Raw genomic sequence first — 16,876 nt, 5'->3', positions numbered from 1 at the left:
ACCATAATATCATTTCGATAGATACAGAAAAAGCATTTGATAAAATTCAACGCTGCTTCATGATAGAAAGTCTCAACAAAAGAGGCACTGAAGGAAAAATACCTCAACACAATAAAGGCCATATGTGACAAACCCACAGCTAACATAATGGGGAATGGGGAAACACTAAGAGCTTTTTCTCTGAGATCTGTAACAAGACAAGGACGCCCACTTGTGCCACTCCTATTCAACACAGCACTGAACGTCCTAGTCAAGAGCAGTCAGGCAAGAGAAAGAAATCAAGGGCACCCAAAGTGGAAAGGAGGCACTCTAATTGTCTGTTTTCAGACAATGTGCTCTTATATATTTAAAAAAAAAAAAAGACTCCAGCAAAAATCTCTTTGAACTGATAAACAAATTCAGTAAAGTTACAGAACACAAAATCAACATATAAAAATCAGTAGCATTTCTATAGACCAACAATGAGCCAGTGAAAAAAGAAATCAAGAAAGCAATCCCATTTAACTACAAAAATATAAAATAAAAATAAAAATACCTCAGAAGAAATCTAACCAAGAAGGTTAAAGATCTCTATGAGGAAAACGATATTCTACCCTCTGAAGGTAGAACAGTGGCTTCTAGAGACAGGAAAGGGCGGCGGGAAGGCAGAAAGGGAGAGGTTGTCTAATGGATACAAAATTACATCTAGATAGTAAAAATAAGGGTTAGTGTGCTATAGCCTTGTAGGGTGACTATAGTTTACAATTTATTGTATATTTTCAAGCAGCTAGAAGAGAGGATTTTAAATATTCCCAGCATTAAGAAATGACAAATGTTTGAGATGATGGACATGCTAATTACCCTGAGTTGCTAATTACACACGAAAAACATGTATTGAAATATCATACTGTATCCCATGGATATGTACTATAATGTGTCCATTAAAAATAATAATTGTTAAAAACCCAAGGGTCATTTCTCATGTGTCCTATGTCAGTGTTGTGGTCCATTGGTGGAGACCTAGCCATTTGCAAGTAAGACTATAGTCACTTGAGCTGAAAGCAAATGAATCGTCACAAAAATTACCACTGGCACCAAGTCTTCTTTCCAGAATTTCCTGCCCACAGCACTGCCACAGTCACTGTGGGCAGGAAAGACACACTAGCACCCAAGTTTCAACCCCAGTACAGTTGATGCTTTTATTTCTCTGGTTTGGAATAGGTGTGTGTTCATAATTTACGTTTACTCCAACCGTCCCCTTGCTTAAATAGCTTCTTAAGGATAACTTCCTCTTACTAAATCCCAACAGCTTCTGAGCATCCATTATATTCTCCAAAGTAAATAAAAAGAGAAAACGTGTTGAAAGCCTGATAATGTTCACTTAAGAATCCAGCATGATGTACAGCTTGAAATGGCTACTCCACCTTGTTCCTTTACATGACTTTTAAAGTAGCCCCAGTTATTATACATAATTGAAGTCATAATTTCTGCAATACCATTAGGTCCACGAACGGTGGGGCCAGGGGACTTCAAAGTCTGTCTCCGATTTTTTTTTTTTTAAAAAAGGAAAGCTCATGAGAGTAGGTAATGAAAATAAATATTCACACAACTCGGAACAGGGGATGGTGAAACATAAAACTCCAGCCTGGCACAGGTGTCCAGCCAGTGAGGGTGGGGACACAGACTCATACGGTCCCCACAATCCCTCAAAAATGCCACAGACAGGTGGGTGGCCTGAGACAGAGCCAGGCTCCGAATTCCGGGAGCTGTCTGGCTCATGTGCACCTCATGTGGTCCACAGTGCACGAGGATGCCCAACGTCACCAGTCCCGGTGCAGAACACAAGAATGCCCCATGGCATGAGCCCCCGCTGCACAGCATAGCCCGAAGGTGCCAGCTCAGACTCCTACACACGCTGGTCACCAAGGCACTGCCCTCCAGGAAGGAGGACCCCAGAGGTCGTGGCAGGGTGAGGTTCTGCTCTTCATCATCCGCGAGCAGAGGGGAAAGTCACAGCAGACATTTGGGGAGCCTCTACACGTGGTTCTGGGACTCTGAGTGGAGGTTCAAAGATGTCCCCAGGTACGCCAGACTCAAACCTAAAAAAGACCCATTCTTCCAGATATGCCCAGACTGGAACCTATATAGGCCATCCTTCCTAGCTTTTCTCTGGAAAAGCAGGCTTAAAAGAGTATCGACTAAAAGGGGCCACCAGGAAGACAGAAGTCCTATCTTTAAAAAAAGATTTTTTTTTTTTTTTTTAAAAAGAGGCACTGAGGCTCTGACCCATCTGAGCACAGAGCACATGCTCGGCAGCCTCTGTCAGAGCAGAGCAAGTACACACATGCTCTCCATGCCCTGTGCTCCCAGCACCCGTGCTCCCCGCACCCATGCTTCACACGCCCGTGCTCCCCACACCCGTTCTCCCCGCACTGTGCTCCCTGCGCCCATGCTCCCTACACCTATCTGTGCTCCCCATGCCTATGCTCCCTGCAGCCGTGCTCCCCGCACTGTGCTCCCTGCGCCCATGTCTGCTCCTCGAGCTCTCTTCCACTGGTTTCCTCTGTACATCCCTCTTGATAGTCACTGTCACCTCGAATCACCTGGCTAAATGGAGGTAAAGAAAAAGTCTAGAGTAGCACATTGGAGGACAGAGTGGAAGTGGCTATTTACCAAGCAGGGCTATGAGATGAGCGCATCTGATCCCCATTAATCCTGACGGTCAGTTGATTAGCCCTGTTCAACAGCTGGGGACACTGAGGTGTGGAAGGACGGGCTTGCTTACCCCAGACGATGCTGACAGTGTGGGCCCAGCCCAGTCCCACAGCCACCAGGAGGAGGCTCCTCACTGGGCAGGCGCGGAGGTGCAGCCCAGAGAACGCTTGGGACCCCGGCACAGACTCCTCAGGAAGGAAACAGAAAGGCCCACAGAGACTCAAGCAGCACAGAAGAAGGTCACCCACAAGTTAAAAATAGATGTTTGTGCTTTACCGTCCCAGAGTGCTAAAAATCCAACCCACTCACACGCACAGCCTGACGTGAGCCTGGCCTCCTGCAGCACTGGGCTAAGCGAGAGACGTACCTGCCTCTCTCCCGACAATAGCAGACTTGGCAGCTATTCTTCAATGTACTTGACACGCTTCCGTGAGGGATTAAGCGACACTCTGTCGACACTGGCTAAGTTTAATCCTGACACAGCCAACCATCTAGATCTGCAGTGAACAAACAACTTACTTTGGATGATTCTGCCACTAACAAAGACCCTGAATCTCCCACCAAAGCTTAGTGACACGACTTACCTTTCTGTTTTCATTTCAGGTACACTGGCCCACATGATCTAATTTACCTGCTGATAATGCCTTGGAAAGACCACCAGGGGGCCCCACACCATTTTCAGCTTTAGAGGGATGTGAATTTCCCTTTGATGAGAAAGGTGATGGGGAAATAAAACAAGGATCCAAAACAGATGCCTGTGTGTTTCCTGGGAGTGACAAAGTCAGGAACTGCCTCTGTGTGTCAGGCGAGGGAGTAACAGAGACAATGGCACCAACTCCTGAGACAGAGGACCTGATGCATGGTGCAGCCACCGCCTGTGGCCAAGGAAATTCCAGGGAATGTAGACCCCAGTTGTATGGTACAGCCACCATGTGCGACCACAGAAATTCCAGGAATGCAGACCCTCAGTCACATGGTACAGCCACTATCTGCAGCCACAGAAATTCCAGAGAACGCAGACCCTCAGACACATGGTACAGCCACTATCTATGGCCATGGAAATTCCAAGGAATGCAGACCCTCAGTCACATGGTACAGCCACCATATATGGCCACGGAAATTCCGAGGAATGCATACCCCAGTCGCATGGTGCAGCCACAGCCTGCAGCCACAGAAATTCTGGAGAACGCAGACCCCAGTCGCATGGTACAGCCACTACCTATGGCCATGGAAATTCCAGAGAACAGAGACCCTCATTCCCATGGTACAGCCACCACCTATGGCCACGGAAATTCAGGGGAACGCAGACCCTCAGTCACATGGTACAGCTACCACCTGTGGTCACAGAAATCCTGGGGAACACAGACTCCAGTCGCATGGTGCAGCTACCACCTGTGGTCACAGAAATCCTGGGGAACACAGACTCCAGTCGCATGGTGCAGCCACCACCTGCAGTCACGGAAATTCCAGGGAATGCAGACCCCAGTCACATGGTACAGCCACCATCTATGGCCACGGAAATTCCAGGGAACATAGACACCAGTCGCATGGTGCGGCCACCACCTGTGGCCATGGAAATTCTGGGGAATGCAGGCCCCAGTCTCTAAAGTATGAACTTCACTGCAGTGAATGTGGAAGAATTTCTCTCTGTGCAGAGCTCAGTATCCAGAAGGGGAGATGGCCCCAGGAATGCCTTCCTCCTCTTCAGAGCTCAGGGCCTAGGGCTGACACCCTTGGGAGGGGTCCTTGTTCAGCAATTGTGCCTGTGGAGGGTCCCCCAACACTCACCATGCACCTCCTAGGAGCAGAGGCTACAACAGGGAGCCAGAGACCAAGCTCTGCTCAGACAACAGTGAGCTGATGGCCTTCCACTCTAAGTTCAACAGGGACCCAGGGACCAAGCTCTGCTCAGACAACAGTGAGTTGATGGCCTTCCACTCTAAGTTCAACAGGGACCCAGGGACCAAGCTCTGCTCAGACAATAGTGAGCAGATGGCCTTCCACTCTAAGTTCAACAGGGACCCAGGGACAAAGTTCTGCTGAGACAACAGTGAACTGATGGCCTTCCACTCTAAGTTCCAACTGCATGGAATGTGTATTCCATGAATGCTTGTTAAATGAATGATTCATATAAGGTCATCTGTGCTGACCTTTGCTGGTCTGCTGACTGTGAGCTTCAGAGCATAGGCCTCATTCCTGGAGCAGCCAGCTCTTCCCAGAGCGACGGCCGCTGCAGGGCAAAGCCCAGAGCTTGTCCTGCAGCAACACACTCAGGACCCTGCGCTGGGCACGCTGGGGGCCTCTCCAGCAGAAGATCCCCAGCCCTGACCTTGCAATACCAGTGAACCCCAGGGGAGTCCCAAGTGCTCAAAATCATGTAAATGTCCATTGTGATTTAACATATCAATTTTAGAAGAAAGGGCATATTGCCACCTCCCTCCTCAAACTAGGGACTATAAATCGATCCATCACCCTAACTGAGACTCTGCCTTAAATTCTGCTAAAACTACCATCCAAACACTCAAATTTACATTAGCGTTAAGGGAAAAAAAAAAACTAAAACAAACACCTGTAAGAAACGGTCAAGTAACCTGTGATACATCAACCCAAAGATTAAACATGAAAACAATGAAGTAGCAAGATATTAAAAGAATATAAACTCTATGTACATCATGGCCCAAGGTTCTAAAATTACACAGAGACAAAGACTGGAATGGAAGGGGGATATGTTTACAGATACATTTTTTATTTTTTAATTTTTAATATTACTTCTCTAATGTATGATTTGACTAACCAGATAATTCAGCAAAAAATAAAAAAATTAATTATGCCTATAGATAAATATGTAAAGAATCCTTTTCTTTGATGCCAATGGAATTAGTTTGGGTCTGACCCACAGTCTTCAATCTTTTAATTAAGACACAAAAATCATCTTTCAAGCTGTTAGGAAAAAAAGAAGAAAAAGATTGAAAACCAGGAGCCCAGAAGAAAAGGACTCGCTATGTATCACAGCGTCTCTCCACGCCTCTCCACCCCGGACAGTGCTCCCTCTTTCCCCATTTTCATACCTACTGCACAAAACACTTAGTAAAGAACTATCTCAATTCATGAGTCACACAGCACAAAGGGCCAGTGTCGCTGCCAAACATACCCTGCAGCCCCAAAACGAAGAGGCAACTGGTTCCTTCCTTCCTCAGTGAAGGAAGAATGAGAGGCTGCTGGTTGTCATTTTAAATCTCACACCTCAATGTCTTAGCACTTTCCTGCTTTGTTGGTTTCCAGGGCTTATTAAAATTCACCCCCCCCCCCCCCGCGGATATTGAAGAAAGAAAGCAGGACGGTTGTGCAGGCTTCCAAGAGGCAGAGCCCTGCTTCCGCGGCCACCTCTGTCTTTCTACCCACAGCAGCCGGGTTTACCAATTAGTCTCCCTTAAAGAGCAGTTTATGCTCATCGTGAACAAATGGATGCAATTGCTTCTTTTGAGATGCAGCAAGTTTTGGGCCCTCAGCAAAAAGAAGAAAGAAAGAAAGAAAGAAAGAAAGAAAGAAAGAAAGAAAGAAAGAAAGAAAGAAAGAAAGAAAGAAAGAAAGAAAGAAAGAAAGAAAGAAAGAAAGAAAGAAAGAAAGAAAGAAAGAAAGAAAGAAAGAAAGAAAGAAAGAAAGAAAGAAAGAAAGAAAGAAAGAAAGAAAGAAAGAGAAAGAAAGAGAGAGAGAAAGAAAGAGAGAGAGAAAGAAAGAGAAAGAAAGAAAGAAAGAAAGAAAGAAAGAAAGAAAGAAAAAAGAAAAGAAAGGAAAAGAAAAGAAAAGAAAGAAAGAAAGAAAGAAAGAAAGAAAGAAAGAAAGAAAGAAAGAAAAAGAAAGAAAGAAAGAAAGAAAAAGAAAGAAAGAAAGAAAGAAAAAACAGGGCACTGGCACAACAGTCATAACCTCTGCTTTGCACACACAGAAGGAAAGTTAAAGCCCTGGAGGCGGAGGCGTTCGGAAAGGGAAGGTGGAAGTAGGAAGGACGCCCACGGGATAGAGTGGTCAGAAACAGACCACCTCACCAAAGGGCGCCTTAGACGTTCCAGAGGACAAAATGCCCCTCTTTCCAGGGTAAACACCCATTTGCCAAACTCAGCCAGTGACGGCAAGCAGGAGTTTGCTTTTTTTTTTTAAGGCGTCTGAGTAACGATGACAAGAGCAAGAAATGAGCTTAATAATGGGACTGACAGGGCCCTGGGCTGGTGACTCTGCTGATGTGCACAGCATCAAAACCCAGGTTCCTCAGTGCGCTCCCTCTGCAGTTCAGGACAGCACTACAACTCACCCCATCAATCACTGCTTAAAAAATCAGTTCTAAAAAAAGACGACCCATTTGAAAGCAGCCGGAGGAGGAAGACAGAGAGTGTCTCACAGAATCCAACCGCTTGTAGCCTCGGAACCATAACAAGAATATGAAACTAGCGGGTCCAGTGTGAGGCAGAACAGAGACGCCGTCACGGCTCTCAGGAGGCTGAGCAGGAAGCGCATGGCTCAGGCCCTGCAACGCCCTAAGGGCGCCTGGAGCAGCCCACAGGCCTGTGTCCTTCGTGTGGGTTCACCTTCCTAGTTTCCTGGGTAAATTCAATGTACAGCATTTATTCGCCAAGAAAAGAACATTCAAATCAAACTACTGTCATAACTCTGAAGGGCTCTTAACACTCCAGTCCACACGTTCAAAAGCCCACAGATATCAGTGCTGCCACTGTGTAGGTAACAATGTTTTGGATGCATCATGCACGTAACCAGTAACGATGTTTTCATGTTTTCCGTAGCCATCTCATTCAGGATACTAAAATGATCTGTGACGACTTGATACTTAGTTATCTGTGATTTTCAGATAGATTTAACAAGGCTACCTGGCCAAGAAGGCCTCACCCTCCTGAACCTGGGCACCGGTGCCCCTACGTGCACCCGGGGCCTGGGGAGCGCAGTCTCCACCACCTCTCGCTCTTCAATGTTAAATGTCCTCCCGGAGCGCCTGCGTCGTGGGCCCAGGCTCGGCCCCTCCTGGAGAGCCCTTTCCACATTACAGGACAGGGGAAGCCCAGAGCCCGCGCTGCGGCGCCGCTGACGTCCGGGAGTCCCCGCTTCCTGGTCCTTCCCGTCCGCGGAGGCTGGCGGGGAGGGCCTGGGACCCATTTTAGTTTTCGGTTTTGTCACGAGCCGGAAGGCGACAGCACATGCGAGCGCAGGAAACCCTTTTTTAAAATCTTCCAACGGAAACGCGAGGGGCTGCCGGACTGCCTCGGAGACGCTAGGCGGGAACCCAGAGCACCCCTGCCGTTTCCCGCATTGCAGCAGCCAGGACCCCGCCCACGCCGCCGGGGGCCCGAGGCGACAGGAGGCCCGCCGGGATCCGGCCGTTTCTTCCTCGACAAGCTGGGGGGTGGCGTGGGGCGGAGTTGGGGGGCGGGGGCAACTTAAGAAGTGATCGCGCTGTACCCAGGATTCGGAGGGGAAGCCCGGCCCCATCCTACAGCTCAGAGGCAGAACGACCCCGGAAGGTGCTCCAGGCGACCCCCTCTACCAGGCTCAATTTAAAACATAAACCGGAGAGGGTGGAAAGCTCACTATTTTCCGAATGGAGGTTCCTATCGCCATGTTCCTTCCTCCTCCGCCCCACCCGGCAAGGACCCCGGGGCTGCCTTGCCGGCTCCCGCCGCCCCGCAGGTACCCCTGCCGCTCCCGGGCACGGGCTTCTCCCCAGTTCTTCCCATCGCTTCCCCGCTCTTCTCCCCAGTTCTTCCCATCGCTTCCCCACCTTTCCCCGGGTCCTCCCATCGCTTCCCCCTCTTCTGCCCGGTTCCCCCATCCCCTTTGCCCTGTTCTCCCCTTCTCCCTCTTCTCCCCTTCTCCGTCCGTCCCTCCCTCGCCGCCCGGAGGGGGGCGCGCACCTTGAGCATGTCCCCCGCTGGTCAGCACGCCGATGGCCTTGCCGGCCCCGGAGAGGTGCTCCAGGAACTTCCGCAAGGAGCCCTTGGGGGCCCGGGAGTCGTCCGCGTCCAAGGCGAGGAGGCCGAGGGCAGCCGCTAGTCCGGGTGCGCAGCAGGCAATGGATACCCTGCCGGCGCGCGCCCGACTCGGAAAAGCTGCCCCGCCCGCGCCCCCGCCCGGCCCTAGCGTCAAAGGGTCTTGACGGGCGGGGCCCAAGCGCACAGGAGGGGCTGCGGGGGTGGGGCGCGGCTAGGGGCAGGGGCAGGGGCAGGGAAAGGGGCAGAGAAAGGGGCAGGGGCTGGCCGGGGCCGGGTGTGGGCAGGAGGACCTACGCAGGGGTCGTCGTAGGTGGCTGCCGCGCTAGCGGTGGGTGAGGTCGCGGAGGCGGGGGTAGCACCACAAGTGGGCGGAGTCCCTGGGGGTGGGGCCGCGTTTCCGGTGCGCTAGCCTCGCGGGTGGGTTGGAGGACTCTGGTTGGGGCCTTTAGAGATGCCCGGAGCGCCACAGGTGGGGGCAGGGGCAGCGACCGGGGGAGGGGAGACCGCAAGGGGGCGGGGTCACATCGTTCGCTGGGCGGGCCAAGGCAGGGCGGAATAGAACGCCGGGAGCATCTCCCGGGGCGGGGGAGGGGGGGGGGGCAAGGGAGACCGTGAGTGGGCGCGAACGCCGGGGCCGGTGGAAACCCCGCACTTGCGGGGAGCGCCGATGGCGGGGCGGGGTGGAATTGGGGCGCGGAGACCCCACCTGGACGCGGAGGCTCGCGGCAGGCCCGGTAGATCCGGCTGTTGTCAGCGCCGAGCCCGGCCGCGCGCACAGCTTCTTGTTGGCGGCAGGATTCCTCCTGGGGCTGCGCTAGGAGCCTCTGCGCGCGGCTTCCTCGATCCCCGCCCCCACGTTTTCTCTGCAGCCTGAGGTCGGGAAGGACGCACGGAGAGTGGATCCTCCAGGTGGTGGGAAAAGCTGAGCGCGGCGAGCTTAGCTATGACGAAGCTGCGATTTCCCGGGTCCACGGGGTCTGTGGCGCTCCCGGGCCCCCAGCTCGTCCCGTGGGGAGAAGAATCCTTGGGGTGGGGGAGAGTATCGGGGCGCTACACTCAGAGACGCATGGGCGCGCGAAAGTCAGAGTGGAATAGGAGGAGGCGCAACGGGACTGACCTGGCGGGGAGGCGGGACGACCCTTCCTCCCTACGGACAGGCGCGCTGCTGTACGCTGTGCCGACCTCGGCTGACTTCACCGGCCAACTCCACGTGCTGAAATACGCACATCCAAAGCGCTGTGCCAGTTGCCCATCCACAGCTTAACAGCCTGGTGCCAGTTACCTGCGATGGGACAGGGAGCAGCCCCTACAAAAGCACGGGCTTATGGGATCCCGGTTCCTTCAGTGCTCACCCCACGAAGAAGGGCTCCCAAACGGCCCCACTCGAGGGCTTTCCGGAGGATGGTCCTGCGCAGTGGGTGTTTGTTGAACAGATAGGAAACAACAAAAGAGACTAAGAAGAGGTTTGTTCTATGAACCCGGGAAAGTGAAGCAATAGCAAAGGAGAGTCTCACCAAAGGGCAATCCTGGGGAAAAGATGGAGAGGCATGGATTTTTCTTGGATGTGTGCCTCATCCTGGGGCTCATCACGCTGAGCATCAAATATTCATTGCAAAAGAGGAAAAAAATATATATGCTGCAGACAATGCTGGATGGTCTAATCTCTCCCTTGGCCAGAATTAACGGCGAAATTCCTAACCCCTCGTGGTCCTCAGAATCACCTGTCCTATGCACACCCCCATTAAACCACTGAAGTCCAGTTTCTGGGAGCTCAGCCAGGAAATGTGTAGTTTTAAACAAACCACCTAGGTTATCCTGATGAATGCAAAGTCAGAGAGCGCTGCTCTCATGCAGTGAACCTGAGCATTATTCTATTAATTAAAAGGGAGAGGCGAATCCTGGCTGTCTTAAGGTGACAGTTGAGTGGCCTTTGCCTTCTGGCGGGCAGAAGAGCAGACCGAGGCTCTAAGCACCTGCACCCACAGTTGGGCTCAGGATCTGTGCTGGAGAATAGAAGGGCTAATTTAATTATTCATGCCTTTTTAGAGCATGTTACATGTGGAGAAGGTGGGCCACACTGAATTTTATTTTAGCCAAATACCCGTTATCTCCTTATACAATTGATATTTTTCTATTGAACATTAGGGGATTGGTCATTTGTCATCAAATTGTCTGTAATACAGAAAATGATAGATACAACCTAACAGTTCAAACATGATGAGTTAAATAAATGATGGTAAAAATATGCGCTGCAATAATATTTAGTTGCTGTTACCGCTACAAAGATATGTGTCTACTGACATGGAAATATGTTCAGGACATACAAATAAGTGAAAAGGCAGGCCTAGACGCAGTGCGAGCCTGTGTGTGAGTGCGTGCGTGTGTGTGTGTGTGTGTGTGTGTGTGTGTGTGTGTGTGAGTCTGCATACATATGTAAATATTTCTGAGCATTTTATTTCCTTTCTTTTGCTTAGTATAGGCAATGCCATTTTTCTCTGCGATGAACAGGTATTGTTTAGGGAATAGAAATAGCTAATGAAAAACAATAAAATTTAGAGTGTCAAGACCCCCAAGGTTACGGATTATGTTCAAAAGTTTGTCTGTGTATAAGGGCTGGGGTCAGGGTGGTCACTGACGGTCCTCACACATCTGTTCTTATGAGTTTGGCCCATTGCTCAGTCAGTCAGGGAATTAACATATATTAATATATACCTGTAGCAAAGATGGAAAAGAATAGCTATGGCTTTTTTTTTTTTTTTTTTGAAAGTCATGTATTTCAATGTTGCTACAACTAGAGTTTTTTTTTTTTTTTTTTTTTTAACTTTGGCCTTAGCAATGAATCTTCTAATTTAAGAGGAAGATATTACATGCCGTGCTGACCGTACAGCTTCCACCCAGTAGGACCTGAGGTGTGTGCTTGTTCTTTATTGTCCCTTGACAGATTACTCCAAAGGCCCACACCAGCACACACTTATACCCCAGGAATGATTACTCCTTGGGCCAGGAGTTCAGGCAGGCTTCACTGGGCCCTCTGCCCCAGGGGCTCTCCAGGGCTGCAGCAGGTGTCTGCCTAGGGCTGCTGTGTCTTCTGAAGGCTCAGGCTCATCAGGGGAGGAGCTGCTTCCATGCTCACTTCTGTGTTGCTGGCAGGATTCTGTTGCTTGCAGGCTGTTGGACTGAAGGCCCCAGTCTCTCTGTGGCATCAGCTTCAGGTTGCCCTCTGCCCTGGGCGGGTGACTGGCTTTGCCAGAACTAGCACCTACCAAGAGCCAGGGGGAGAGTTCCAGTGGACAGAACCTCAGCTCCTCCCAATCCAATCTCAGGAGAGACCGCCATCTCTTTTGCCTGGTTCTATTCATCAGAAGTGAGCCGCTGAGTCCAGCCCTCTTCTAGGGTCTGGCTGTGAACACTAGAGACAGCGGCCAAGGGGAGCCACTTGGGAGGGTGGTGCTGCCTGGGACCTGCCTAGGACAAGGTGAAGGAGAACATGCATAGGGACAGCTGCCCTTCCCACTTCCCCTCAGTGGTGAGCGCAGGAGTTGCCGATGTGCCCTAAAGGAGTTCTGGCATCCCAGGAGGGAAGCAGCTACCAGCCATGAGGACACCATGACCCAGTGCCCCAGCATGTGGGGCTGCACATCCCAGGGCTACCTGAGCTGCAGCCTCTTCCCCTTCTCTGCTGTCTCGGCCTGTGCATGGAGTGGGCATCTCAAATCTGCAGGGGCCAAACTGAGCTCAGGCCTCTGCACCCCCCACACAACCCCCCATCGCTCAATCTTCCTTACCTCAGCTCCTGGTGACTCCATCCTCCCAGGGGCTCAGGCTGAAGCCTTGCAGTGCTCTTCCACCCTGGCATCTAAGTCCCTCAGGAAAGTCCCCATTGGCTCTTCATTGCATCTGGAGCCACTAGGGCCAGGCCACGACCTTTGACCTGGACCGGAACAGGCTCCCTCCTCATCCCCTGCTCTGCCCCAACCTCCACCCCACCTCCATGTCTCGGGTGTCCTCAGCTTCAAAGTCAGGGTGCACCTATCAGGATGTAATTCAGGCATCTTCTCTGCTGACTCGGAGTCACAGACCCCACACAAGCCACACTGGCCTGTCCTCTGGTCCCTTCAGATCCTGGTGCTGCCCAGAGGCCCATGCAGGCACCCGACAACCTCAGGCCTAGCCTGCTCTTTCCTCAACCCAGGCCCTCCTCTCCCTACCGACTCTGCCCACTTTCCACAGGTCTGTCCTGCAAGGTCTCCTGCACGGTGAGGCCTCCCCAGATCACCCTCTTAGAAATTTTGGGCTCCATGCACACTCCTGTTCCCTCCCTGCTGCTCTTAAAACATCCTCGTCAGTGTCACATATGGGGCATTTCACCTATCTGCTGGGCTTCTCGAAAGGTCCCCTGGCTGAACTGTGAATGCCGTGGATTCAGAGATCTTTCACTATTCCCTGCTGCAGTCCCAGGGCAACAGCAGAGCCCAGGACAGAGTGAACCTGTCATGGGTGCTGCTGAATGAATGAATGAAGGAGGGAGTGAGTGAGTGAGTGAGTGAAGGAGTAAATGAGTGAGTAAATGAGTGAATGGGTGAGTGAGTGAGTCAGTCAGTGAATGAGTGAGTGAGTGGATGAGGGAAGGAGAAATGAGTGAGTGAGTGGGTAAATGACTGAATGAGTGACCGTGAGTGAGTGAATGAATTGCCAAGGGAGTCAATGAGTGAATGAGTGAGTGAGTGAATGGGTGAGTGAATAAGTGAGTAAGTGAATGAATGAGCGTCTTAGTGAATGAGTGAGTGAATAAGCAAGTGAATAAGTGAGTGAATGAGTGAGTGACCGAGGGAATAAATGAGTGATGAGTGAGTGAGTGAGTGAATGAATGAGTGAGTGAGTGAATGAATGAGTGACTTAGTGAATGGGTGAGTGGGTGAATGAGTGAGTGAACAGATGAGTGGGTGAGTGAGTGAATGGGTGAGGGAAAGAGTGAGTGAATGAGTCAGTGAGCGAACAAGTGAATGAGGGAGTGAAGAATTGAGTGAGTGAATGAACAAGTGAGTGAGTGAATGAGTCAATAAATGAGTGAGTGTGTGAGTAAAGGATGAGTGAATGAGTGAGTGAAGAGGTGAATGAGTGAGTGAATGAGTGAATGATTTGAGTGAGTGAATGATTGAGTGAATGAATGAGGAAATGAGTGAGTGAGTGAATAAGTGAGTGAATGAGTGAGTGAATGAGTGAGTGAATGAGTGAATGGGTGAGTGAGTGAAAGGGTGAGTTAGGGAATGACTGAGTGAGTGAATGAGGGAATGAATGAGTGAATGAATGGGTGAGTGAATGAGTGAGTGAGTGAGTGAATGGGTCAGTGAATGAGTGAGTGAATGAGTAAATGAATGAGCAAGTGAGTAAAAGGGTGAGTGAATGAGTGAGTGAGCGAGTGAAGGAGTGAATGAGTGAATGAATGAGTGAGTGAATGAGTGAGTGGGTCGCTCAGAGGAGATGAGGACCGGAGTTGCCCTCTGACTGCTACAGTAGACAGGAGCTGAAGGAGTCTGAAGGGTGGGATGTGCTCACGCGGTACATACACCCTGCTCCACACATCCCCAGAGAAACCTAGTCTCACCAGAGGGGTCGCTTGAGAATTATTAGTAACAACCTTTTTCCCAATATTTCATATATGCAGGATGATTTCTTACTTTCCTTGAAAATGCCAATCGTTTTTTGGACTTGGAATTCTCCACTGCTGGTCCACGCCACTGTATTCTCCCATAGGGGTATCCCCCGAGTTGGAGAAAGAGTCATTCCCAGGAATGGATAAAAGCCAGAAGGGCATCATCAGGTGGGGCACCTTCTCCTATCATCCTCCCCTTCCTGTCTGGGTTACCCTGAGTGACTTGGTTTGGAGGTCTACAAAATGCGGACATATCAAATTTAGATAAAAGCCTAAGCAGTTTAAGAGGTTGCAGTACTAGCAGGAAGGTCTTTGGCTCCTGGCACCCTCCTCCTGTCCAGTCTCTGCTGGACCCAGGACTCTGACTCCACCTTCGGCCTTGGGGGTTTCCTCCCTTCCTTCCCAGCCACTGAGCCGGCTTGGGCTAATCTGCAACCGCAGAGGTGCAGCCCTCCTCCTTTCCTCCTGCCTCTTCCTCTCTTCTCACTTTCCTTCTGCTTCTTTCAGGACTTTGGAAAGTCCAAGAATAAGCAAAACTGTAGACCAGAAAACGCTGCCTTGAGCCCATTCCCCTCCCAGCAGCTTCCCTTCAGACTCCTTGATCTTGAAAACTTATTTTGCTTCGTATCTAGATGCTAAACTTTATATAGAAAGCAGGTGGGGTTGGTTTCTTGGCCGGGTACAGGGACTCACACCTATAACCCCAGCGCTTTAGAGGCCAAGGGGGAACGATTGCTTGAGGTCACATGTTTGAGACTAGCCTGGGCAACACAGGGAGACCTCGTCTCTACAAAAATTCAAAAAAAAAAAAATTGCCTGGAGCGATGGCACATCTGTAGTCCCAGGTACTTGGGAGGTCGAGGCAGGAGGACCACTTGAACTCAGGAGTTTGAGATAACAGTGAGCTATGATTATATCACTGCACTCCAGCTTGAGTAAGAGAGTGAGACACTATCTCCTAAAAATATAAAAATAAAAAGTGCTGGAGTCCAAGCCCACAGCCAATTGCGACATGTAGATCTTTTATTTTTATAATCCGCCTCTCTTGTCTAAGTGCCAAATGACACTTTCATTGTGTGCAACTACTTCCACTTTTGACTGGCTTCTCTTTCCTTATGTATTAAGAATCAGGTTGCATAGAGTTCTGAGAAAATAAAATAATAAATCAGCTGCGTGCCATGGCTCATGTCTATAATCTCAGCACTTTAGGAGGCTGACACAAGGATTGCTTGAGACCAGGAGTTTGAGACCCGCTTTGGCCACATAACGAGATCCTGTCTCTACAAAAAATAAAAATAAAACGTTAGCAGGACATGGTGGCACACCTGTAGTCCCAGCTACTCAGGTGGCGGAGGCCTGAGGATTGGCTCGAGCCTGGGAGGTTGAGACTGCAGTGAGCCGTGATCATACTACTACACTTTGGCCTGAGTGACACAGTGAGACTCTATTTCTAAATAAATAAATAGTATAATATAATATAATATAATATAATATAATATAGTTTAAAAACAGATGGAAGCTTCCCAAGACTTTGATGCAGAAACAGGTTGCCCTGAACCAATTAAAATTAATGTCCAAAAACCGGAAAGAAATGAAAAAAGAAGTTGGATTATTTCTGTAAAGTATGAGGCCACTACAAGTTTTACTTTCTCTAGGACATTTTCTCAGTGGTGTCAACTGAAGTCCACTTCACAGAATGACTTCATCTCCTGAGCACATTGGAGAACGATGATTAAAGAGACTTCCTGGCACTCCCGATATTTTTAGTGTCACATGGAAGCAGCAAGAGTCATATGTGTGAAATAGGTGGTATTAAAAGCGGAAGACATTGGTTTGTTCTTTCATGAACATCATCGGAACATTTCTCTAACGACTAGCGTTATGTCAGAAAATGGGGAGAGAGAGATGGTTGTTTATTGGCAAATAAGTTACATAAATTTCCCAGTTAGAAAAACAATCATGATTTTAGCCTTGTCAGATGAAGTCAGATATGCCCTATGCTTCAGTTATGGAATGCTACCTCTGAATATTGATTGACAAGTATCTTCCACAGACCTGTGATCTGTCGCTGTGTATAAGCTTGAATTCATAACTACCAGTCCTTGAAGCTCCCTTGCTTCCTGCACTGAACTGAAGTGGCTCCCAACTGAGGCATTCAAGGGAAAACTCACTGAAATATTTGAAACCACCGCCATGAACAAGAATGCTCTTCCTGTATGCTAGGATGTACATCCAGAGGGTTATCTCGTTAGTTGTATATGCCAGCATCCCGCAGGATCTTTTACCTTTTTTGGGTGTGAACTTCGAGATTCTGATGTAAGCTGCAGACCTCTTCCTCTTCCAGGCGGGTTGGAGGAGAAGGCTGTACTGGAGGGGAAGGCTGGGCTGGAGGAAAAGAGTGGGCAGGAGGGAAGGGTGGGCTGGAGGGAAAGGGTGGGCTGGAGGAAAATGGTGGGCAGGAGGGGAGAGAGGGAACCTGTGGTCTTCCTCAGGTTGCAAGAGAAAGAGAGCAGATGGGGAAGGATCAGTTACG

At 49.8% G+C, this 16,876-nt stretch overlaps 1 long non-coding RNA gene across 1 annotated transcript in view; it reads right to left on the bottom strand.

The window, feature by feature from the left end:
- LOC139361532 (uncharacterized) overlaps positions 1-9,137 on the bottom strand; it is a 157,821-nt gene extending 148,684 nt beyond the window's left edge. Inside the window, exon 1 of the long non-coding RNA XR_011619084.1 lies at positions 8,613-9,137. This is a non-coding gene — a long non-coding RNA (uncharacterized lncRNA). The remainder of the gene's footprint in view (positions 1-8,612) is intronic.
- Between the last annotated feature and the right edge of the window lie 7,739 nt (positions 9,138-16,876).

This window comes from Macaca nemestrina, unplaced genomic scaffold (genome assembly GCF_043159975.1).
Source record: "Macaca nemestrina isolate mMacNem1 unplaced genomic scaffold, mMacNem.hap1 Scaffold_57, whole genome shotgun sequence".
In the NCBI taxonomy this organism is placed as follows: Eukaryota; Metazoa; Chordata; class Mammalia; order Primates; family Cercopithecidae; genus Macaca; species Macaca nemestrina.
The sequence above is the reverse complement of the archived record's forward strand: the minus strand, read 5'-3'. Positions and strand labels throughout refer to the sequence as shown.